At 41.8% G+C, this 27,197-nt stretch overlaps 1 protein-coding gene across 2 annotated transcripts in view; it reads right to left on the reverse strand.

Moving 5' to 3' along the window:
- Window positions 1-27,197, reverse strand: part of LOC122946216 (discoidin domain-containing receptor 2-like) — an 87,685-nt gene that overhangs the window by 39,786 nt on the left and 20,702 nt on the right. The window contains exons 2-3 of one of the 2 annotated variants that reach the window (XM_044305661.1): window positions 25,807-25,892; window positions 5,809-5,912 (exon numbers count right to left, since the gene is read on the reverse strand). The gene's annotated coding sequence lies outside the window, so the exon portion shown is untranslated. The remainder of the gene's footprint in view (window positions 1-5,808; window positions 5,913-25,806; window positions 25,893-27,197) is intronic. The other variant, XM_044305660.1, reaches the window with a different exon arrangement.

Here is a 27,197-nt window from a genome sequence, read left to right on the forward strand (position 1 = left end):
AGGATAAGTAATGTATGTACACAGTGACTGCACCAGCAGAATAGTGAGTGCAGCTCTGGAGTATAATACAGGATGTAACTCAGGATCAGTACAGGATAAGTAATGTATGTACACAGTGACTGCACCAGCAGAATAGTGAGTGCAGCTCTGGAGGATAATACAGGATGTAACTCAGGATCAGTACAGGATAAGTAATGTATGTACACAGTGACTGCACCAGCAGAATAGTGAGTGCAGCTCTGGAGGATAATACAGGATGTAACTCAGGATCAGTACAGGATAAGTAATGTATGTACACAGTGACTGCACCAGCAGAATAGTGAGTGCAGCTCTGGAGTATTATACAGGATGTAACTCAGGATCAGTACAGGATAAGTAATGTATGTACACAGTGACTGCACTAGCAGAATAGTGAGTGCAGCTCTGGAGTATAATACAGGATGTAACTCAGGATCAATACAGGATAAGTAATGTATATACACAGTGACTGCACCAGCAGAATAGTGAGTGCAGCTCTGGAGTATAATACAGGATGTAACTCAGGATCAGTACAGGATAAGTAATGTAATGTATGTACAGTGACTGCACCAGCAGAATAGTGAGTGCAGCTCTGAAGTATAATACAGGATGTAACTCAGGATTAGTACAGGATAAGTAATGTAATATATGTACACAGTGACTGCACCAGCAGAATAGTGAGTGCAGCTCTGGAGTATAATACAGGATGTAACTCAGGATCAGTACAGGATAAGTAATGTATGTACACAGTGACTGCACCAGCAGAATAGTGAGTGCAGCTCTGGAGTATAATACAGGATGTAACTCAGGATCAGTACAGGATAAGTAATGTATGTACACAGTGACTGCACCAGCAGAATAGTGAGTGCAGCTCTGAGTATAATACAGGATGTAACTCAGGATCAGTACAGGATAAGTAATGTATGTACACAGTGACTGCACCAGCAGAATAGTGAGTGCAGCTCTGGAGTATAATACAGGATGTAACTCAGGATCAGTACAGGATAAGTAATGTATGTACACAGTGACTGCACCAGCAGAATAGTGAGTGCAGCTCTGGAGTATAATACAGGATGTAACTCAGGATCAGTACAGGATAAGTAATGTATGTACACAGTGACTGCACCAGCAGAATAGTGAGTGCAGCTCTGGAGTATAATACAGGATGTAACTCAGGATCAGTACAGGATAAGTAATGTATGTACACAGTGACTGCACCAGCAGAATAGTGAGTGCAGCTCTGGAGTATAATACAGGATGTAACTCAGGATCAGTACAGGATAAGTAATGTATGTACACAGTGACTGCACCAGCAGAATAGTGAGTGCAGCTCTGGAGTATAATACAGGATGTAACTCAGGATCAGTACAGGATAAGTAATGTATGTACACAGTGACTGCACCAGCAGAATAGTGAGTGCAGCTCTGGAGTATAATACAGGATGTAACTCAGGATCAGTACAGGATAAGTAATGTATGTACACAGTGACTGCACCAGCAGAATAGTGAGTGCAGCTCTGGAGTATAATACAGGATGTAACTCAGGATCAGTACAGGATAAGTAATGTATGTACACAGTGACTGCACCAGCAGAATAGTGAGTGCAGCTCTGGAGTATAATACAGGATGTAACTCAGGATCAGTACAGGATAAGTAATGTATGTACACAGTGACTGCACCAGCAGAATAGTGAGTGCAGCTCTGGAGCATAATACAGGATGTAACTCAGTATCAGTACAGGATAAGTAATGGATGTACACAGTGACTCCACCAGCAAAATAGTGAGTACAGCTCTGGAGTATATACAGGATGTAACTCAGGATCAGTACAGGATAAGTAATGTTTGTTCACAGTGACTGCACCAGCAGAATAGTGAGTGCAGCTCTGGAGTATATACAGGATGTAACTCAGGATCAGTACAGGATAAGTAATGTAATGTATGTACACAGTGACTGCACCAGCAGAATAGTGAGTGGAGCTCTGGAGCATAATACAGTATGTAACTCAGGATCAGTACAGGATAAGTAATGTATGTACACAGTGACTGCACCAACAGAATAGTGAGTGCAGCTCTGGAGTATAATACAGGATGTAACTCAGGATCAGTACAGGATAAGTAATGTATGTACACAGTGACTGCACCAGCAGAATAGTGAGTGCAGCTCTGGAGTATAATACACAGACATTATGTAGTATCAGGTTCAGAGTTGGACTGAGTTTTAGCTTGAACTGAAAGATAATTTCCTCTCAGCCGCAATTCAACCTTAGACATTATAATCCTAAGCACATTAGAGGTGCCCGTGAACCCTTTTCTCTCCACTTATGACAACTTGCAGCAGAAAGTAATTTTGTTGCAGTGATGAAACAGCAGAAGACACATCTCATGAGTCCCACCAGTGTGAAAGTAGTCATAGAAGGGCATTTGGGGCAATTTACACCCGCCACACCCTATATTTACAGGCGGAGTAGCCCTTTAAATCTGAAGGTAAAGTTGTGATAGTGTTGGAGAGGTTAAACTCCCTCCTGCGTCACTGTGTTATTCTAACCTCCTCCCCCACTGCACTTAAACTTTTTTTTATTTTTTTCCGGAAACTTCTCTGGGCCAGATGAAATGCATGCTTGGCGGAGATCCCAGCTGGATTCATTCACTGCCAGTGAAAATTCCTGGAGTGGCTGATTACCACGCAACTTGGGGGCAGGGATCGGGGAGAAAGTCTCCTCTGCTCCATCCCTTGGACGCCCCGGGGCCTGGTTTGCGCCTGGATGGAAACTTTTGGGTTTGTCGCTGCTCCCTTAGTGCAGGAGGAGAACCTCCCTCATCCTTTATTCTTCTTCAGCCTCTTTTGTTCCAGTGTGTACAGTATGAGGCAGGAAGCCCATAGATCATGGACTATCACCCCCATTATGCACTGTGTCATGTGAAAAGCATGCAAATTAGCTCTCCTCTAGAAGGAAGAAAAGTGATGTAAAAAGCGACAACGCATCTAACTGCAGGATAGAGCTGCCTAGGCATGCTGGGACTTGTGGTGCAGCAACAATGGTGGTATTATAGCTGCCGTAAAGGGACAGTGCCATCACCAGCTGGTCTGTTAGGGCACCTGGACATCAGAGAAGTGCCAACATGGTGCCCTTTAATACTAGTCATCTTGGGGGGGTACAACCCTTGCAGACTTACCTCTATGACCACCATATGCTCTAGTAGGGCCGAGACTACCCTAGTTAAGGGATCAGCAACCTCCGGCACTCCAGCTGTTCGGAAACTACAACCCCCAGAATCCTCCTTTCACTTCTATGGGAAAAGCCGAATAGGTGTGCATGCTGGGAGTTGTAGTTTCACAGCAACTGGAGTGCCGACGGTTGCTGATCCCTTTAAATGGGTTTTCCAGCAAGGGCACTTCGCCCCCACACACACACTTTCTTAAAGGGGTTCTGTCATCTCATACCCTGGTGGCATATGATGCCAACGATGGCTAGGCCACCAGTGTCAGATGCAGGTCCCACCTATGGAATCTGCTGCTATCTTCACAATGGACTCCCCAAATCGAAGGAGAGTGCACTGTGCAAGCGCGTCCACCCTCCATTCACCTCTATTCACCACTTTGGGGAGTCCATTCCAGGGATAGGAGCAGGTCCCAGAGGTGGGGCCCGCAACGATCTGAAATTGGTAGCATATCGTAGCGATTAGTATGAGATGAGACAACCCCTTTAAAGTAGCTTTTTTGAATTATAATTTTTTTTTCTAATTTTCTTTTTTTCGCAGATAGCGCCACCCTTGTGCGCAGGCTGTGTCTGGTATTGCAGCCCGGCTCCATTCAAGTGTATGGCTTTTTCATTGGTAATAGGGCGGAGGGCGGGTGCTGGACATTCTGCAGACATAGAGCTGGCACCGGGCCCCGTTCCCACAAATATAAGACAATGCGCGGCAGACGTGTATTCATTGTTTAACCCTGATGTAAACATTTCGATGAAATCGCCATGAGCGCACACTTAGTCATCTATTCCCTGCCTGCAATCACTTATGTCTAATCATCGCCAAGTCTATTTCCTTATCAGCTCTAAGGAAAGAGCCAACAATTCAGTTTTCTAGCACTGCTCGTCCAGTTCTTCCTGGTTCATGAGTGGAATGCTGGAAAACAACAGTAATATTCTGACACACAAAAAGTGGTCACAGGAGTCAGGCACCATAAGATATGACTCTGTATAACAATACAAAGCTGGATGACGGCCCGTGTGTCGCAGCTATGGCTGTGTTAAAAATGAAAATCAGACATCATATAGTACATGGCAAAGTCTTTCTAACAAAGCTGGCAGCTCAGGGGGTGCATCCTTTATGTCCTTTCTGCTGCAGCTCTCTCCCTATTACAGCTCAGGGGAATGTTCTTTTTGCTGTAGCTCTCTCCCTATTACAGCTCAGGGGGGCATGTCCTTTCTGCTGCAGCTCTCTCCCTATCACAGCTCAGGGGAATGTTCTTTTTGCTGTAGCTCTCTCCCTATCACAGCTCAGGGGAATGTCCTTTCTGCTGTAGCTCTCTCCCTATCACAGCTCAGGGGAATGTCCTTTCTGCTGCAGCTCTCTCCCTATTCACAGCTCAGGGGAATGTCCTTTCTGCTGCAGCTCTCTCCCTATTCACAGCTCAGGGGAATGTCCTTTCTGCTGCAGCTCTTTCCCTATCACAGCTCAGGGGGCATGTCCTTTCTGCTGCAGCTCTCTCCCTATCACAGCTCAGGGGAATGTCCTTTCTGCTGTAGCTCTCTCCCTATTACAGCTCAGGGGGGCATGTCCTTTCTGCTGCAGCTCTCTCCCTATCACAGCTCAGGAGAATGTCCTTTTTGCTGTAGCTCTCTCCCTATCACAGCTCAGGGGAATGTCCTTTCTGCTGCAGCTCGCTCCCTATCACAGCTCAGGAGAATGTCCTTTTTGCTGTAGCTCTCTCCCTATCACAGCTCATGGGAATGTCCTTTCTGCTGCAGCTCTCTCCCTATCACAGCTCAGGGGAATGTCCTTTCTGCTGTAGCTCTCTCCCTATTACAGCTCAGGGGGCATGTCCTTTCTGCTGCAGCTCTCTCCCTATCACAGTTCAGGGGGCATGTCCTTTCTGCTGTAGCTCTCTCTCTATTACAGCTCAGGGGGGCATGTCCTTTCTGCTGCAGCTCTCTCCCTATCACAGCTCAAGGGGCATGTCCTTTCTGCTGCAGCTCTCTCCCTATCACAGCTCAGGGGAATGTCCTTTCTGCTGTAGCTCTCTCCCTATTACAGCTCAGGGGGGCATGTCCTTTCTGCTGCAGCTCTCTCCCTATCACAGCTCAGGGGGCATGTCCTTTCTGCTGCAGCTCTCTCCCTATCACAGCTCAGGGGAATGTCCTTTCTGCTGCAGCTCTTTCCCTATTACAGCTCAGGGGGCATGCCCTTTCTGCTGCAGCTCTCTCCCTATCACAGCTCAGGGGGCATGCCCTTTCTGCTACAGCTCTCTCCCTATCAAAGCTCGGGGGGGGGGGGGGGGGGGTGACCTTTCTGCTGCAGATATCTCCCTGTAACTGTCACAGCTTCTAATAGTATATATATATATATCTGGTGGTATTTAAAAGATGGAACTGAGCACGTGTGACCACCTCAGTGTTGACAGGTGGACAGAGAAATGAGGAAAATACCTAACAGCAGGTGGTGCTTTACAGATATATTTTACTGAGTTGTTACTCTTACCTAATTACATTTAGTTACAAAAGTATTCAGACCCAGGTGCTGGTCTGACAACTGTAAAGTATTTTAGGACAAGGCATCTCCAGTACATACCTTAAGTCTTGTCAGACCCTCATGTCCAGAATAAGGATGAGACTTCCTGGGTGGCCCTGGTACCGCTGAGACGTTCACTATATATCCGTTAGATGTCGGGATTCCTAATTAGAAAGAAATTAAAATAATATTATCCCAGGTTATAGATCAGCTCAGGACCTACAATATATGTGCCTAATAATAAGACTTTAGGGGTACCGGCCCTTTAAATCTTTGGTCACTGCACAGACCGTTCTAGATTTCCATGAATTCAGGACAGTCCGTATGGGAAGAGGAACTGGCGGAGGGGAATGTGCTGCGTTATCATCGCCCGGGGAGAGGGTGGACATCGGCTGGAGCTCCACATCAGGTCATTGCTGTATCAGGGCCCAGATGTGGGAAGCAGAAAGCAATGAAAGTAATATCAGCCTCCGTTCTTCATCCATTCTGCCCTCTGGACGTCATCATTCTATCAATTGGAATTACATTCTAGATGGCGGTTTTCAAAACGGCAGAGGGGTAGGTCACTATGCCATAGGTACACCCACAGGCGCGACTAAAAAATACCCCAATACCATATTGAAATATGAATCCTAAGGTATCTACGTCCAAATCACTATGGATGGACATAAGGGAATATCCCGGAGTGAGGCATGGACTCTATTGTCAAAAAAGGTCCAATCAAGCATCTTCACAAGCTGGTATTTCCTGAATTGTAGAAAGAAACTGCCGTTGCTACCTGGAGACAGTCAGCAAGATGCTGTTGACAGATCTATCAAAATGCTTCTGTAGCTTTCTTCAGTAAATAACATATTAATGCTAATATAGGTGGTTTCATGCATTAAAGGGGTTCTCCAGGACGTACATATTGAAATGTTTCGATCTCTGAGATCCCCACCAGTGGAACGCAGTCGCAGCTTTACACCTCATATGCCAACTTTTCCCCTCTGTCGTGATGAACAGCAGGTCCCAGAGGACCCCATTCGGGATCTAAAGTACCGTACCTCATGTACATTAAGATCCTGTTACCTGCTTGCTGATGGTTTCCACATTTTTACACATTTTATAGTATCCCTATGGAAAGCGGGCTTCCTAGGGGATTAGGGGGATCAGCTTGCTTTCAATTTAATATTTAGCTCGCTCGCTCTTTTTCAAGGTCGCTCATCTTGGCCCGCCTTCGCAGCACGCATTGAACGAAAATGCAATTGTGAGAGCGACGGCACCAACAAACGTGAAAAATCAGCAGCGACGCCAGAGAGTGACGCAGGTAGAAAGGTATTTCACTACATAACTGAGCACTGTAATCGCGGTCCTTGGTGATCGGACCCGACGAGTAAGCAGTGTCAGTCCAGAAATGTGATTTTAGGACACACAGGTAATCTTTTGGGTGTTTTTGGAGTTCCTCCACTTTTCCCAATAAATCTTTACATACCCGTCCATATACATATGGCGCCATGTGTATCTCAGTGAGTGACCTGACTACCATCCTTGACCCCAGTGGGTCTAGGGCCAATTTCACAAAAAGTTTAGCTGACCTCTCGGTATGATTTTAGCATGTGGGACATCTACAAGCACCATGCTGATGCTGCCCTGCCCTACTCAGATTCGAACCCAGAGCCCCTGGCTTTACATCACAGCAAGAGAATGGAGACACTGTCAAATAGTCCATGATTGGTAAGTGTTGCCCATCGACACCAAGATGGTGGAGGAAACAACAGATCAGGACACGGAAGGGACCACTGGACATCTCAGACTTGCATAGGGCACGTTACGGATAGATTGTCGGAGGCTGATGGATGAGTTAACCTTGGTTGGGTGAGGCTCTTCAGCAGCGGTTAATGAACTATTCGGTGGTCGGGTAGAAGTCCAACTGCTCATGGGGATTAGGCCAATGAGGTTCGGCTACTACAGGGCTTAAGAACTTCAAGGGGTCTAATTAAGGTTTGGTCTGTGGGTCTCGTCTTAGAACTAGACATTTGGGAAGTATAGGGTAGGTTGCCAACTGTCGGGATGAAGGCTGGGCCAACAGCTTTGTCAAACCCATCACTTTATAACATACAGGGTCAGATCCCCATGCAACGTCCTCCATGAGATCTGGAAATTTTTGGATGGGGAATGACGTCAGCCCTTTCAGCTGTCAAAATAGTTCTGAATGGGACAAAGTGTTATATTACAGTATTACATCAGTTTCCACTTAGCCGCAGAGCCGAATTGTAAGTGAAACTTTCGTCAGACTCGTGAATCTCTGAGGGACCTTCAACGAATGCTTCTTGGGTTATGGGATGGAATAAATTTGTGACAACACTTCAGACTAAACCCAATGCCGCCAAACTGTCCGCTAACAGAGTGGAAAATCACAGAGTATTTCACTGGTACCACCAGGCTACAAAACCCAAGAGAAGAAGAGTTTGAAGTTCATCCATAACTAATCCGTACTGATTTTTATAATTGTTTGATGCTGGTTACACCGAGGTGTGAGGTCAAGGTCAAAGCACAGAACAATTGAGTAATATCAGAAGGGCACCCATCATGGAAATCAAATGTGGCCAGTGGTTGATAGCAGGAAACTGGAAGTTATGACTTCAGAACTACTCTAGACCCATCCAAATGACATTTTGCACTGGGCAGCAAAGAGAGAGTCCAGTTCAGGACCATTTATGGATATTCAATTTTCTAAGTTAGATCTTCATGAACCACTGGAACACTTGAACTCTGAAGAAATCAGCTTCCAAAAGTTCAATCACCGGTGGCAACAATGGATTTAGAGGCCCTGGGAGGTGCCCAGACCAGTAGTTAGAAGATATTTTAATGAAGAACTCTTCAGTTCTAGAATATATCTAGAACAGTCAAAGCGTTTCAGGACCGAAGAGGTTGGAGCATTCAATGAATGACTTGATAGCAATAAAGGGTAGGTCACCAGTTGGGTCAGTACTAACATCTGGAGGATAATGTGTTATGTTACACAGATGTGCATCTCTTGATTCCTCCAAACCTATCTGAGAATGACTATGTTCAGTCCATGCATCTGCTGGAGATAATCAGCCCCAGGGAACCAAAACGAAATCTGGACATCACATTTTAATCATCGAGAGCTTTCCTTCATTATAATAAGAGACGTCATGAGAAAACCATCTGTTCTCAACATGCAGAAGTTCACAGCTATGATCTACTGGATATATTCCCAATAATTAGATGTATCTACTGAATATCTCTAAGATGTGTTTCTTCATACAATGGACATTACACGCAACTATAAAACATAATATAACCACAATAATACTGCTCCTATGTACAGGAATATTACTACTATAATACTGCTCCTATGTACAGGAATATAACTACTATAATACTGCTCCTATGTACAAGAATATAACTACTATAATACTGCTCCTATGTACAAGAATATAACTACTATAATACTGCTCCTATGTACAAGAATATAACTACTATAATACTGCTCATATGTACAAGAATATAACTACTATAATACTGCCCCTATGTACAAGAATATAACTACTATAATACTGCTCCTTTGTACAAGAATATAACTACTATAATACTGCTCCTATGTACAAGAATATAACTACTATAATACTGCTCCTATGTACAAGAATATAACTACTATAATACTGCTCCTATGTACAAGAATATAACTACTATAATACTGCTCCTATGTACAAGAATATAACTACTATAATACTGCTCCTATGTACAAGAATATAACGACTATAACACTGCTCCTATGTACAAGAATATAACTACTATAATACCGCTCCTATGTACAAGAATATAACGACTATAACACTGCTCCTATGTACAAGAATATAACTACTATAATACTGCTCCTATGTACAAGAATATAACTACTATAATACTGCTCCTATGTACAAGAATATAACTACTATAATACTGACTCCTATGTACAAGAATATAACTACTATAATACTGCCTCCTATGTACAGGAATATAACTACTATAATACTGCTCCTATGTACAAGAATATAACTACTATAATACTGCCTCCTATGTACAAGAATATAACTACTATAATACTGCCTCCTATGTACAAGAATATAACTACTATAATACTGCTCCTATGTACAAGAATATAACTACTATAATACTGCCTCCTATGTACAAGAATATAACTACTATAATACTGACTCCTATGTACAAGAATATAACTACTATAATACTGCTCCTATGTACAAGAATATAACTACTATAATACTGCTCCTATATACAAGAGTATAACTACTATAATACTGCTCCTATATACAAGAATATAACTACTATAATACTGACTCCTATGTACAAGAATATAACTACTATAATACTGCTCCTATGTACAAGAATATATCTACTATAATACTGCTCCTATGTACAAGAATATAACTACTATAATACTGCTCCTATGTACAAGAATATAACTACTATAATACTGCTCCTATATACAAGAATATAACTACTATAATACTGACTCCTATGTACAAGAATATAACTACTATAATACCGCTCCTATGTACAAGAATATAACTACTATAATACTGCTCCTATATACAAGAATATAACTACTATAATACTGCCTCCTATGTACAAGAATATAACTACTATAATACCGCTCCTATGTACATGAATATAACTACTATGTGGGATTTGCCAGAATGCAGTCTCCTCCCGTGCTGTACGGAGGATATACATGATGTGATGTGTACAGTATAGGAGGAAGTCAGATAGCCCCATAGAGACGTGATAATGCCTTCCAGACTTCATCCTGATCATTCATCAAACTGTAAGCGCATTCCAGAATCAGAGCTATAGCTGACAGGACACCCCCCACAGTCTCTATGGGGGAGGGGTGGGGGCACTTTCCTTGGCTCCTGATAACATATTATTAAGACCAGGGTTAATCACTGCCATCCAGAAGAATTAAATATTGTTTCCTTCAACAAGGTCTTGGGGCATTATACATGTGGAAGATGTTAGCCATACTGTAACTAAAATCCAGTACACCGCCTGAGCTTCCTGGGAATGAATGAAATAAATATCTACATATCTTATAATAAATATTTGACGTCATACTGTCATCAGATATTAGTAACACATGGTCACTGACTAGTGCTCACTAAATGACCATATAGCATGTCAGTGAGACCTCTTCAGAATAATTTGTCATAGTAGTTATATTCTTGTACATAGGAGCAGTATTATAGTAGTTATATACTTGTACACAGGAGGCAGTATTATAGTAGTTATATTCTTGTACATAGGAGCAGTATTATAGTAGTTATATTCTTGTACATAGGAGCAGTATTATAGTAGTTATAGTCTTGTACATAGGGGCAGTATTATAGTAGATATATTCTTGTACATAGGAGGCAGTATTATAGTAGTTATATTCTTGTACATAGGAGCAGTATTATAGTAGTTATATACTTGTACATAGGAGCAGTATTATAGTAGTTATATTCTTGTTCATAGGAGGCAGTATTATAGTAGTTATATACTTGTACATAGGAGCGGTATTATAGCAGTTATATTCTTGTACATAGGAGCAGTATTATAGTAGTTATATTCTTGTACATAGGAGGCAGTATTATAGTAGTTATATTCTTGTACATAGGAGCAGTATTATAGTAGTTATATTCTTGCACATAGGAGCAGTATTATAGTAGTTATATTCTTGTACATAGGAGCAGTATTATAGCAGTTATATTCTTGTACATAGGAGCAGTATTATAGTAGTTATATTCTTGTACATAGGAGCAGTATTATAGTAGTTATATTCTTGTACATAGGAGCAGTATTATAGTAGTTATATTCTTGTACATAGGAGCAGTATTATAGTAGTTGTATTCTTGTACATAGGAGTAGTATTATAGTAGTTATATTCTTGTACATAGGAGCAGTATTATAGTAGTTATATTCTGATACATAGGAGGCAGTATTATAGAACTTATACTCTTGTACATAGGAGCAGTATTATAGTAGGTATATTCTTGTATATAGGAGGCATTATTATAGTAGTTCTATTCTTGTATATAGGAGCAGTATTATAGTAGTTATATTCTTGTTCATAGGAGGCAGTATTATAGTAGTTATATTCTTGTATATAGGAGCAGTATTATAGTAGTTATATTCTTGTTCATAGGAGGCATTATTATAGAACTTATACTCTTGTACATAGGGGCAGTATTATAGTAGTTAAATTCTTGTACATAGGGACAGTATTATAGTAGTTATATTCTTGTACATAGGAGTAGTATTATAGTAGTTATATTCTTGTACATAGGAGCAGTATTATAGTAGTTATATTCTTGTACATAGGGGCAGTATTATAGTAGTTAAATTCTTGTACATAGGGGCAGTATTATAGTAGTTATATTCTTGTACATAGGAGGCAGTATTATAGTAGTTATATTCTTGTACATAGGAGCAGTATTATAGTAGTTATATTCTTGTACATAGGAGCAGTATTATAGTACTTATACTCTTGTACATAGGAGTAGTATTAAAGTAGGTATATTCCTGTACACGGGGATTCGTGCATTTTCTTTGTCCGTATGTATTTTTGTTATTTATTTTTCATGTTTTTTATACAGAGGCTAATCACCTAATGTCAAACAACTGGAGACCATGTGTAATTGATGATGATTGCATCATTGCCTAGAAACATTCCCAGTATGTCTCTGCCTGGATTAATAGCTGAAATACCAGAAGAATGTAGTAAACAAGATTAACCAGAAGCATAGAAACGTAGCTATTGATCACAAGACGTTGTTATCCTTTAAACCAGTATTCTCTAACCTATAGTTTTCTAGCTGTTGCGAAACTGTTACACCAAGCTTTTATTTGGCTGCCAGGACTTGCTAGGTTTTGTAGTTTCACAATAGCTGGAGAACCATAGTGCCTCTAGATGACATTGTGGCCCTTAGGCATCAGTTCAACGTTTATTGGCAGGCCCCCAGGATTTTTCTCATCCATGGTGACTGGCAGAAAATCAAAGATATGGAGATAACCATGGCTAGTGCTCTTAACTCTCATCATCCTTCCCTGGTCTCCATGCTCCGATATCAGGTCTGTGGCTGGAACGAGGCCTGGACTCAGCTGGGAGTCAGTCCATAAAAACAAAGAAAAGTAAGCTTGGATTCGACTGAGGGAAACCACAACATAGCGAAGCTCTTGACTAAAGGAAACGGGACTCTTGTAGGAGAGAAGCAGACGTGGGATGTGTTCCTCATCCGGAATTCATGTTCAGGGCTTTATCAAATGCAGAGGAGCTCTGCATGCCTTCATACATTCGACAAACCTCCAAAACGGTGACGGTTGATGGAGATGTGATGTTACAAGATGTGACCATCACCAAATTTCCATTTACTCGCACTTATGTAGAGAGTCCTGCTTCTCTATCAGTGTCTACAGCTGTCCAGTACACACATTCGTGTGGTCTCCTATCACCCTGGTACAAAGACTTACCATCCAACTGACACTGTTTACACCGTCTATGATGGGCATACGTTTTACCACCACCACTAGACTCATTTCATCACTTAATGGACAGAAGATCCTACAGCAGACATCAATTGACCTCATTGACTTGGTGGTTCTGTTCAGAGGGTTTCAAATGCTAAAAGATACCTCATTTGTCAAAATTGATGGTAAAGACCAGTACCACCCATGTGAACAAATGACCTATGTTGTCTTCCACCTATGTAGTATTTATAAGAACTCTGCTTCATTCCATTAGGTTCCAATGGGAACCTTTAAATTCGACATCCATGATCTGATGCAACCTTTAAGGTCCCTGACAGTTTATAGCACCTATAGGAAGCTTGAAGTTGGACACCCATGATCTGTTGGGATTTCTTGACAGTTCATAATTCCTATAGAAACTTTAAACTCAGTGGGCCATGATCTGATAGTCTGTAAGGTCATACACGGTTCATTGTTCCTATAGGAACCTTGAAGATGGACATCTGTGATTTGATGGGATCTTTCAGGTCCTAGATGTTTTGTGGTCCCTATAGAAACCTTGAAATTCAACATCCATAATATGTTGGTCCCAGACAGTTTGTAGTTCCTATATTAGCCTTGAGGGTGGTAAACCATGATCTGATGCTGTCTTTAAGAGCCCATAAACTTGAAGTCAGAAATCCATAATCTATTAGTCTGTTGAGATCTGTAAGTCCCAGGCAGTTTGCAGCTCCAAAATGAACCTTGAAGTTGGATGGCCATGATCTAAGATACTTCAGATACACCCAGGGCCTGGTTAGCAGGGGCCCCCTGCTTTAGTAGGGACTCCAGAGTGGGGAATTTTCCAGCTTAGGAGTCCCTGCTCTGACTCCATATATTGAGTTAGTGTTATGAACATGAAAGGGGTATTCCCAAGCATTGTCATTATGCTTAGGGACACCCTGTGTATATAAATCTAATTTAGACTCTATTTATGAAATGTCTCCGTGAGGATTTGAACTCACAACCTTCTACATTAAAGGCAAGAACCTTAACCACTGTGCTAAAGAGCTCAATGCTAAGTCAGTGCTGAAAAACCTCATAGAAGTTTCTCTTGTATAATACAAGAGAAACGTATATGCTGTTTTTAACAGAAGAGAAATATCTATGATGTTTTTTAGCACAGACATAGTATTGAGTACTATAGCCCAGTGGTTAATGCTCTTGCTTTTAATGTAGAAGGTTGTGGGTTCAAATCCTTACAGAAACTTTTTAAAAATAGAGGCTAAATAAAACTTATAATACACAGGGTGTTCCTAACAGTGAAAATTTTTATTTTATTGAGAAAAAAATGAAGCAAAACATAAAATGTGACCAAATAACACCCTTATTAGCCTATACCAGTGATGGCGAACCTATGGCACGGGTGCCAGAGGCGGCACTCAGAGCCCTCTCTGTGGGCACCCACACCCTGGAAAAAGTCTATGGTGTACCAATATGCCTTAGACTTTCCTGTCACTCATCAGCGCAGGGCGCACTATGACCAGCACAGGCAGCGCACTGAATGTAGGCAGGATATTGTAAATAAATAATAAAGTACATGGAAGATATTCTATATTGGACTGTAGTATTCAAGGTAAATTGCTGTGTTGGCACTTTGCGATAAATAAGTGGGTTTATGTTGCAGTTTGGGCACCACCACTGGCCTATACCAACCTTTTTAACTTGTGTACCCAGTATTTTTAATTTTTTTCTGTAGGGATTCAAACTCACAACCTTCTACATTACAGGCAAAAGTAACTTAACCACTGGACTATAGAGCTCAATGCTTAGTTACTGCTGAGCAGCCTCATAGAAGTTTCTCTTGTATAATACAAGAAAAACATCTATGTTGTTTTTACCAGAAGAGTAACTTCTATGAGGCTTTTCAGTACTGACTTAGCATTGAGCTCTATAGCCTAGTGGTTAAGGTTCTGGCGTTTAATGTAGAAGGTTGTGAGTTCACATCCCTACAGGAACTTTTTAAATAAAACTTAAATACACAGAGTGTTCCCAACAGTGAACAATTTGATTTTATTGAGAAAAAAATGGAGCAAAACGTAAAATATGATCAAATAACACCCATATTAACTCACACCAACCTTTTTAACTTTTGTAACCAGTATTTTTTGGGGGGAAAGGTGGCAACCCTAACAGCCCCCCCACTCTATAGGCCCGCTCACTGCAGCAAGCTAAGCTTTATCAGGACTCACTTTGTAAAAAAAAATTTTTTTCTTTTCATTGCAATATTCTGAACCATATAACTTTTTATAGTTATGTCCACGGAGATGTGTGGGGACTCATTTTTTGAGGGACAATCTGTCATTTTTGACAATACCCTTTGGGTTCTGTATGACTTGATCACTTTTTATTCAATTTTCTTGGGAGATAAAGTGATGAAAAAAACTCGAAACAGCCTTTAAAAAAAAATTCTTGTTACGCCATTCACCATATGGGCTAACTTTTTAGTATCGGCGCTTTCGCATTTGGCGATGCCCATAATTAAAAAAAAAATTTGTTTCTATTTCTGGGGGGGAATGTGGGTAATTAAAATTTTTATGTTTTTTTATATTTTAAAAACTTTTTTTTACATTTGTTTTAATTTTCGGAAGCCTAGTATAGGGCCGGAATCCACAGAATGTAACTGTGTTGTTAGTACATTATTACAAGATTTGGGGCCCCGCTTTTGATTTTGCCCAGGGCCACATTTTGTCTAAAACCGGCCATGGATACACCACAGTGATGTTCGTGACCATGGTCTTAAAGATTCCTATGTGTACTCATGTAGAACTAGAGATCTTTAGGGACCTAAAATATTTTTCCATACTGATCCCCCAGCCCAGCAGTACATAGCCCCGTTAATTATCTTGCTATTACAGTACAGGACACTGCTGGGCCTCAGAATTTACACAGTGATAATCTCACCGCTAATCCTGCAAGTAAATCTAGTCCGAGCAGATACTTTAAAATTAGACATCCCTCTAAGTCTGTCGTGGCATAGGTCCAGCTTCTTGTTACTGCCGGCTGGAGGGTGGCTGCCGGAGACGCAATTTCATTTTGGTTCGGTTTAGGAGCTAATCAGTGGCGTACATAGAGAAGTAAGGGCCCCATAGCAAGGATCAGACCAGGCCCCCCACACAGGACAGAAGGGTTTCCGCCTAAAACCCTTTCAATGACCCTTGGGCCATTTTTTTCCACTGCCTCGTTGTTTCTTTAAAGGGTAGAGTCCTGACCAAGTTTCCACCCCCAGTAAAAGAGGAGATGATCCCAACTGGGCCCCCTCTTGCCCTAGGCCCCATAGCAGTCGCATGGTCTGCCGCTATGGTAGTTATGCCCCTGGAGCTACGTCCAGTGTGATACTGGTGAGAAAGTAATGCCGGAATAAAGTGCAAACCTATTATAGAGGGGGGCTAAAAGTGAACTGACTGGGGGGGGGAAACATTTAAAGGGCACTGTATATAAAAATAATAAAACACATATATAGTCTAAATACCAGGCTCACATACCCTCATCACCCACATACTGTATACCCTTTGTGGGGTTGATAGGGTAACTCCAAACGTCAGTGTTTATTCACACTTGAGGCAATTGCACAGAACAGCACATACCGGTAACTTTGCAGTCTTGGTGTTAATTTACACAAAATGGAAAGTTCATATAACACAAGTCACCTTGCTGGCAGTTCTGCCTCCAGTAGTCCACAGCAGGCTTTAGGGGGCCCCAGCATGCGGCTCTCAGCCCTCCACCACGGCACAAAACCTCAGATCCCAAAACAGAGACCTCTCTGCTGAGCCCAGCTGCCTATTTAAGGACAGCCAGGTGCTGCCAAAACCCGGACCGGCACTTAAACTCCGGTCCGGTATTTGACCTCACCTGGCTGGAAACCAGCCCAGCCGCACATGCTGGGAGAAAAATACCTGCCTTGCCAGACACAACCCCTCACTGTGTCACACCTTATATGCCCTCATTACCCACATATACCCCCATGTACCCTGATTACTCACATACACCCTCACTACTCACATATACAGTGGCGGATTACAATAGGGACGTTCGAGTCGGCAGCCCGGGGCCCAGCACCGCTGGGGGGCCCAACGCCGACCTGAACGCCCACATACTGCGGCGGGACACGGGAGCGCATAGTTACCTGTATCGTCGCCAATCACCACCATAGGCTTCAGGCCTCGTAGGCCTGGGGCCTATGCGGTAGTGAAATCCCAGGGCAGGCGTGCGTGATGACATCATCGCGCGCCTGTGCCGGGACGCAGCACTGTGATGTGTGCACGCCTGCCTCATCCCGCCTTCCTCTACGAGCAAGCACCTGGCCCTGGACATAGGCGAGTATTTAGCTTTTAATTTAATTTTTATTTTTTTATTTCATGTGCCTACTTTGGGGGACATGTGGGGGGACACACACAGGAGGACATATTAGGGAAGAGACATCGAGTACATAGGGGGGGAATGTGGGGGCTGTGTGGGGCCAAATTATTATGGGAGGGACTACTATGTGGGGGCAAATTACTAAATGGGGCAGTGTGGGGGCAAATTACTATGTGGGGCAGTGTGGGGGCAAATTATTATGGGAGAGACTACTATGTGGGGGCAAATTAATATATGGGGCAGTGTGCCCTAGAGTGCTCTGAGGGTTCTGTATGACTTGATCACTTTTTATTCAATTTTCTTGGGTAATAAAGTGATGAAAAAAACTCGAAACAGGCTTTAAAAAAAATTATTGTTACGCCATTCACCATATGGGCTAACTTTTTAGTATCGGCGCTTTCGCATTTGGCGATGCCCATAATTTAAAAAAAATTACTGTGGGGGCAAATTATTGTGTGGGGGAAATTGCTATGTGGGGACAGTGTGGGGAAAACTATTGTGTGGAGGCAGTGGTGGGACAGTGTGGGGAAATTGCTATGTGGGGGCAAATTACTATGTGGGGGCAGTGTGGTGGAAATTACTATGTGGGGGCAGTGTGGGGAAAATTACTATGTAGGGGAAATTACTGTGTGGGGGCAAACTACAATATGGGGGCAGTTTGGGGGAAATTACTGTGTGGGGGCAAATTACTATGGGGGATTACTATGTGGGGCAGTGTGGTGGAAATTTCTATTTGGGGGTGTTGCTATTGGGGAGGCACTGTAGGGGCCAGTCTATTATTTCTGGGGACACTATACAGGGATTATTGCCTAGAGCACAATAGAGGGTGGTATTATTACTCGGGGTCTCTAGGGGACATTATAGCTGCTGTGGACACTATAGGAACATTTGGGGTAATTTATCAAACTGGTGTAAAGTAGAACTGAATTAGTTGCCCATAGCAGCCAATCAGATTCCACCTTTCATATTTGACAGCTCTTTTGGAAATCCAGTTCTACTTTACACCAGTTTGATAAATGACTCCAATTATGTCTAGTGGGGGTCACTATTTTTTCAGCAGTATAGTACCTGGGGCGTTGGGGGGAACAACGGGCAAAGTATTGGGGGTGGCAGCAGGATGACACTGTGGGGGCACCAGGATGAGGAGGTTGATGGAAAAATTGAGAAATCTAACGTGTCTGTGTTACAAACTGTAGAGACGAGATGTGGCTGAAAGAATTTGCCATGGTGGTCTGGGTCAAATGGAGGAGAAGAGGAAAGAGAAGGTCTACATGACAGGAGATGTCACTGGATGTAAGAGGTATGTGGTGCTGTATTCTCCTCCATGTCTTTTTTATTATAATTATATGTATTTTAAATTTGGTGACCAAATATTTAAGTTTAGGACCTAATTTGGGGGATTTTGTTTAGTCTGAAGATGTCATATGGCCTAGGAAGAGACTCTGGCGCTCATGAAGCACCGCAGCCTCTTCATACAAAAAAATAAATAAAATAAAATGGAGGGAGGGGACCAAGTTGGGGAGACAGCCCAGGGCCTATCATGCACTTAATCCGCCCCTGCACATATACCCTCATTACCAGGATATATCCTCATATACCATCATTATTCATATATACTCTCATTACTTACACATACCCTCATACAGCTTTGTATACACACATACAGCCTTACACACCATCATACCCCACATTCTCATATACCCTCATACATCTTCAGATATCCTATTATGTCTACTTATCATGAAGATGGTTCCAGCTGATCCCTTTATACCATGAAGGTAAGACATCCATACTTATCATAAAAGGTGGGACAAGCTGATCTCTACAATCATGAAGGTGGGACAAGCTGATCTCTACAATTATGAAGGTGGGACAAGCTGATCTCTACAATCATGAAGGTGGGACAAGCTGATCTCTACAATTATGAAGGTGGGACAAGCTGATCTCTACAATCATGAAGGTGGGACAAGCTGATCCATACTTATCATGAAGGTGGGACAAGCTGATCTTTACTTCTCATGAAGGTGGGACAAGCGTATCCATACATATCCTGAAGGTGGGACAAGCTGATCTCTACAATTATGAAGGTGGGACAAGCTGATCTCTACAATCATGAAGGTGGGACAAGCTGATCTCTACAATCATGAAGATGGGACAAGCTAATCTCTACAATCATGAAGATGGGACAAGCTGATCTCTACAATCATGAAGATGGGACAAGCTGATCTCTACAATCATGAAGGTGGGACAAGCTGATCTCTACAATCATGAAGATGGGACAAGCTGATCTCTACAATCATGAAGGTGGGACAAGCTGATCTCTACAATCATGAAGGTGGGACAAGCTGATCCATACTTATCATGAAGGTTGGACAAGCTGATCCTTACTTCTCATGAAGGTGGGACAAGCGTATCCATACATATCCTGAAGGTGGGACAAGGTGATTTCTACTTATCATGAAGGTGAGAGACGCTGATCCATACTTATCATGAAGTTGGTTCAAACGTATCTTTCTATATCATGACGGTACTTATCATGAAGGTGGGACAAGCTGATCCTTACTTCTCATGAAGGTGGGGCAAGTTAATCCCTACTTATCATGAAGATAGAACAAGCGTATCCATACATATCCTGAAGGTGGGACAAGCTGATTCCTACTTATCATGAAGGTAGGACAAGCGTATCCATACATATCCTGAAGGTGGGACAAGCTGATCTCTACAATCATGAAGGTGGGACAAGCTGATCCATACTTATCATGAAGGTGGGACAAGCTGATCCTTACTTCTCATGATGGTGGGGCAAGCTGATCCCTACTTATCATGAAGGTAGGACAAGCGTATCCATACATATCCTGAAGGTGGGACAAGGTGATTTCTACTTATCATGAAGGTGAGAGACGCTGATCCATACTTATCATAAAGTTGGTTCAAACTGATCTTTCTATATCATGAAGGTAAGACATCCCTACTTATCATGGAGGTGGGACAAGCTGATTCCTCCTTCTTACAAAGAAAGGACATGCTGATCCTTTATTATAATAAAGGTGGGTCCAGTTGATCCCTAGTTTTCATAAACATGGAAGCATCTGGGAGACGTTGACCATGAAGATAGGATTAATCCTAAAGTTGGAACAAACTGATCCCTACTTCTCCTGAACATAGGACCAGCTGATGCACAGTTCTCCCAAGCTTTTGTCTACTTTTCACGAAAGTGGATCCCTACATCTCATAACAATGGCACAAGTTGATCCCTCCTTGTCTCAAAAATAGTACAAATCAATCCCTACTTCTTATGAAATCAGGCACACAAAGTTGATTCCTACTTCCCATTATGAAGGACAAACTGATCATAAACTGATCTCATAAACTGCTGCTCATAAACGCGATAAAAACTGATCCTCACTTCTCACATTGGCGAAGAACTCTTAGGGGCACCTGAACCCATACGTTTACACATCAGAGAGCACATTCTGTATGACCCCACCACCACCACCACCAGTGATCTTGACAGTTTTCTAGCTGAGCTTTTACCATCTGCGCACGTTCCTGTGGTCTTTGCAGTTTCTCGGAGTGACCAGCGTTGGGTGTTCTGGCAGCGGCACCTCAACCCCGTCGCTGCATATCCTTCTATGGAGCTCGAGTGACTTTCTTCTGTGGATTTACATTACTGCGGGGTGAGCTCTTAGGACAATCTGCTCTTCCCGGCACATGATGGGCCGGAGTGGCTCTGATATCCCCTTCTGCTCTGTTTACAAGCGGAGGAGGCAGAAAACATTGATGCAGCGGTTCCAGGACGCCGCTCGTCTGTCAACAAATGAATGAGTTTATTCAGCTCGGGTAAACAGTGCGGCGGTTCTATGGTTGTCGTATAAAGGATTTCTATGGCCGCGGCTCCCTCCACAATATAGGATTGTATTCATTCTTGTGTGGTCCAGACGGAGACAAATACCCCCCTGTCACACCACATCCACTACTGTCAAGTGGAATCCGCCACTGTATGCATATTATAGTGTATATAAATCTTTACCCAGATAACGGTATTATACAAGAACTCCCCCCGGGGTATATCCTGCCTGCACACAATGTCTAAGGTGGCTGCAGCGGCCATGTTTAGATGCTATGGAGAGATACTATAGTCACAGAGTCTCCCAGCTTCATAGAGTCCCTAAGATGACCACGGGCATAGAAGAAAAGATCTCATATCTATCTATCTATCATAGACTTTCATTCTTTCTGCAGTTTAGGTCTTCAGTGCACCAAGGGTGGGACCAGCACTGGAAGGCTAAGGAGCTTCATTGCACTGATAGGTGAAGGCCCCACCCCCTGTGCACTGAAGTCCTCATCGGCATAAAGAATAAACGTCTTGTTTGTCAGGAACTCCAGAACCAATTTTCACAAAAGAGGTATCGTTTTATTCAGCAGGGTTGACTCTACCAGACAATATGTCTTAATGGGGTTGATCCTGCTGAAAGGTGCTCTTTAGGTTGCATTCCTAATTTTTTATCCTATCAGTAAAGACATACTCGGGAGCAGCATATCGTCACATTCCCAGCAGCCAACAGACTTGGAGTCCACTGGTTGAGATGATGGAGGAGTGAAGCAGGTGTTTGTTTGCAGAGAGACATAGGGGGCAATGGTGGGACTGGCACTGCTTATCCTGGCACCACAGCCAAGACAGTTCACTTCTGCCACCCCAAATACTAAAAATGCACTTACCCACAGCATCACCCCCACCATCATAAATCCCCAGTACTAAAGTCCGACATCACCCAGCGACCTATCAGACCTATCGTGTTCTCGACAGAGTAGTCATCAGGAATTTCCTGAGACAAATACACTCAGACCGCACATGAGCAGCAGTGACACAGACCAAGAGGGCCTCCTGGCATAGCGATATCTGCTGCCGGTGTATCTAAGCTGCCTGCAACACTAGGGTATCTAAGCCTATCATGCTTGATACAGTCTATCCTATCTATCTCATATCTATCTATCTATCTATCTATCTATCTCATATCTAATATCTATCTTTCTTATATCTATCTATATTTCTCATATCTATCTTTCTTTCTCATATCTAGCTATCTATCTAACTTCTATCTATCTCTTATCTATCTATCTAATATCTATCTCATATCTATCTATCTATCTATCTATCTAACATCTATCTATCTCATATCTATCTATCTATCTAACATCTATCTATCTCATATCTATCTATCTATCTATCTATCTAACATCTATCTATCTCATATCTAGCTATCTATCTAACTTCTATCTATCTCTTATCTATCTATCTAATATCTATCTCATATCTATCTATCTATCTATCTATCTAACATCTATCTATCTCATATCTATCTATCTATCTATCTAACATCTATCTATCTCATATCTATCTATCTATCTATCTATCTAACATCTATCTATCTCATATCTAGCTATCTATCTAACTTCTATCTATCTCTTATCTATCTATCTAATATCTATCTATCTATCTCATATCTATCTATCTCATATCTATCTATCTATCTATCTATTATCCATCTATCTATCTCTTATCTATCTCATATCTATCTATCTCTTATCTATCTATCTATCGCATATCTATCTACTGTATCTAAGTTTTTGTACAATTCAGGGGTAGATAGATCATTTAGAAAGTAAAATCAAGTCCAGAACTAGTCCGGTGTCTGCAGACAGGGATAGCGGTGGTAATAATAGACGTTATATGTGATGTTCAGCGTTACAGAGGTTCAGAGCAGGTCAGAAAAACCACATTTATAAGCGGAGGAAAATGAATACGGGGAATGGCGCCAAGAAATATTCTGTTACAAAGCAAGACCTCAGGAAGGAGATTTAAAGCCACACGTCTCCCGCTATTGTTTCATATTGGTGCATCCTTAGAGGGTGCGGTCGCCCCCTTGTACGGGAGTGATCTGTGCCCTAGCACCTCAGGGCTGACTGAAGGTACACCCACTGAAGTCATAGGAGGACAGAGCCTCCCGATACACCTTTTTAACATGGGAGTCTGAGGCCGACTTATAGCACTGTTAGCATCTACAATGGCATACATCAGGAAATCCTCCCATCATGTATCACCGAAAAACACATGCAGTGTAATAACACCGTTATCTATATTCTGTGCAGTGTTCCAGGTGGTTTGTGACATTTTCTCTGCATTGCTCCTTTCCTGGCAGGATCTTGCTCACATCCCAACCCTCAAACACATCAGACCTGTTCTCTTTTCCCAGAACCTTTTATAAGTTATCTGTTCAACCCTTCTATGTATCGCAATCAGAAGTACACAATGACTGTGAATGATCGCTGGCATGGCACAGGAAGAAAAGCAGCGCCAGATTACATTGAATCACTTCTATTAATTGCACCGTCTGCTGTCTGCAGGCTACACTACGGCCTAGAAGTACAGTACTCGTCTGGAAAAAGGCCAAGGCTATATATTATAGTACAATGCATAAAACAAGGATAGACCTGCGCCGCTAAACTATGTGAAATAAATTACAGGAGCATGCTATGAGCAGTATTATAGTAGTTATATTCTTGCACATAGAAGCAGTATTATAGTAGTTATATTCTTGTACATAGGAGCAGTATTATAGTAGTTATATTCTTGTACATAGGAGGCAGTATTATAGTAGTTATATTCTTGTACATGGGAGCAGTATTATAGTAGTTATATTCTTGTACATAGGAGCAGTATTATAGTAGTTATAGTCTTGTACATAGGAGCAGTATTATAGTAGTTATATTCTTGTACATAGGAGAAGTATTATAGTAGTTATATTCTTGTACACAGGAGCAGTATTATAGTAGTTATATTCTTGTACATAGGAGCAGTATTATAGTAGTTATATTCTTGTACATAGGAGGCAGTATTATAGTAGTTATATTCTTGTACATAGGAGCAGTATTATAGTAGTTATATTCTTGTACATAGGAGGCAGTATTATAGTAGTTATATTCTTGTACATAGGAGCAGTATTATAGTAGTTATATTCTTGTACATAGGAGGCAGTATTATAGTAGTTATATTCTTGTACATAGGAGCAGTATTATAGTAGTTATATTCTTGTACATAGGAGCAGTATTATAGTAGTTATATTCTTGTACATAGGAGCAGTATTATAGTAGTTATATTATTGTACATAGGAGCAGTATTATAGTAGTTATATTCTTGTACATAGGGGCAGTATTATAGTAGTTATATTCTTGTATATAGGGGCAGTATTATAGTAGTTATATTCTTGTACATATGAGCAGTATTATCGTAGTTATATTCTTGTACATAGGAGCAGTATTATAGTAGTTATATTCTTGTACATAGGGGCAGTATTATAGTAGTTATATTCTTGTACATAGGAGCAGTATTATAGTAGTTATATTCTTGTACATAGGAGGCAGTATTATAGTAGTTATATTCTTGTACATAGGAGCAGTATTATAGTAGTTATATTATTGTACATAGGAGCAGTATTATAGTAGTTATATTCTTGTACATAGGAGCAGTATTATAGTAGTTATATTCTTGTACATAGGAGCAGTATTATAGTAGTTATATTCTTGTACATAGGAGCAGTATTATAATAGTTATATTCTTGTACATAGGAGGCAGTATTATAGTAGTTATATTCTTGTACATAGGAGCAGTATTATAGTAGTTACATTATTGTACTTAGGGGGCAGTATTGTACTCATCATTATGAATGTAATGGACTACACTGTCTACACAGTCACGTGCCTCAGCCCTTGATATAAGGTAACAGAATTTCAGACCTGGGATTTGTATATTAATAAATCCAGGCTGCTCCTCAGGACCAGAAATATCATCAGGAAACTAAAATAGACATAAAGAGTTTTAAATTATTCCTGCGGTTTTCGAACACATGACTTCATTGCTCTGTGGGATCTTATTCAGCCAGATACATTTACGGAGAGGCAATGACCTGATGGAAAGTATGTTAATACCTAACCCCCCTCCCCCACTAGAAGCTAACAAAACAATGCTGTGTACCAGAACTACCTTCATCAGGAAATGGGTATTGGAGTTACAATTTGTAAATTGGGTTAGTTTTGGTGGGGTTTCCAGCCATTATGCACTGTCAAAATTCACCATGTTTCCCCACACACCTGGTGCAGGTCTATGAACTTCTCCCCAATCCATATTTTCCAGACCGACAGGTCTTGGAGGCCAGGTAAACGATTGTTGATGAAACCTGCCAGAGAAAGTATGTGACAACCAGAATTGAAGGCCTTATGAAAGAAGAGAATTTTGGAGTAATATTAGCATAATATAATAAATAATACTACCATATAGTACCGCTTGCCAAATTAGTCCACAAATACTCACACTTTACAGTTCCTGAATAGGACCACAATAAAGTCAACCCATGATGGACATGTAGGTGGAGGCCCCAAGGGGAGGAGACCACAGTTGCCCCTTTTCTCTGTGCTGTAGAACAGTCCAGGGAGTCCACCATTTTAACATCATGGGACCTCACTCTCGTGATCGGTGGTTGTCAAAGTGGTCAGCCCCCCCACCAAACTGATACTGATCACCTATCCAATGGTTCTTGTGGTGGGACAACCCCTCTAAGTACCACTTAGATATAATGCAGGACAGATTTACAAAACGGAGCCCCTCCCAAATTATAGTAAACTGATCCCACACCAGTAAGCTAGTCCTAGCAAACCAGTAAGAAATATATGAGCACTTCCAGGCTCACAAAGAATGGTTCGTATATAGGGTCAGACGCTCTTGGACCAACGTCAAGAACTGGTAACGTCCTGATCTGGTATGTGGAACTAGAGGTCTACTGGGAGGTTTTACATTGTTTAGGTTCTTAGTGTCCATTCTCTGTTTGGAAGAAGATGATGAAAGAGAGGATGGAGTAATCAGAATGGACTGTCTGGGGGGGCAGGGGGAGGTCTATGGAGTAAACATGGAGAACTTAAAGGGGAAGTCCACTTGAAATCAATGCAGCTCATTTATCACTAAAAGCATAGTTCTGTGGCCCCTTCTTTTTGGTAAGAGCCCGCCACCCACCCAATTTCATATTTTGACCGTTGACTTCTATATAGCTAGTGTTGAATCAAGGGAGGAGTCTCACTTTAAGACTTAAAGGAACAGTCCAGTCAAAGCTGATACAGGGCCTGAGGGTTCGGCATATGATTTGAGAGACAATTAGTGATTCACGCTCCACCCCCTGTACCAGGCCTAAACAGTGTATCAGTTATGACTGTAGCATTCCTTTAAGTCTTAAAGGGAAACTGCTCCTTTTATTAAACACCAGCTCTATAGAATATTTTCTCTAGCGTGTCCCTTTAAGTCTTGAAGTCGTAAACCTAGCACCTTTTATGCAGAAGCTTGTCGGCCATGATGGCTCGAGATTTTAAAACAAAAACAAGAAAAAAAAAACTAAATACCATATAAATCATTCGCTGCTGAGCAGAGTTACATTCTTTTGCTGGCTGTCTCTTACTGACTTGTGTACGTGTCACTATTTACTGCACTTCTGGCA

Source organism: Bufo gargarizans, chromosome 9, assembly GCF_014858855.1.
Source record: "Bufo gargarizans isolate SCDJY-AF-19 chromosome 9, ASM1485885v1, whole genome shotgun sequence".
NCBI lineage: Eukaryota > Metazoa > Chordata > Amphibia > Anura > Bufonidae > Bufo > Bufo gargarizans.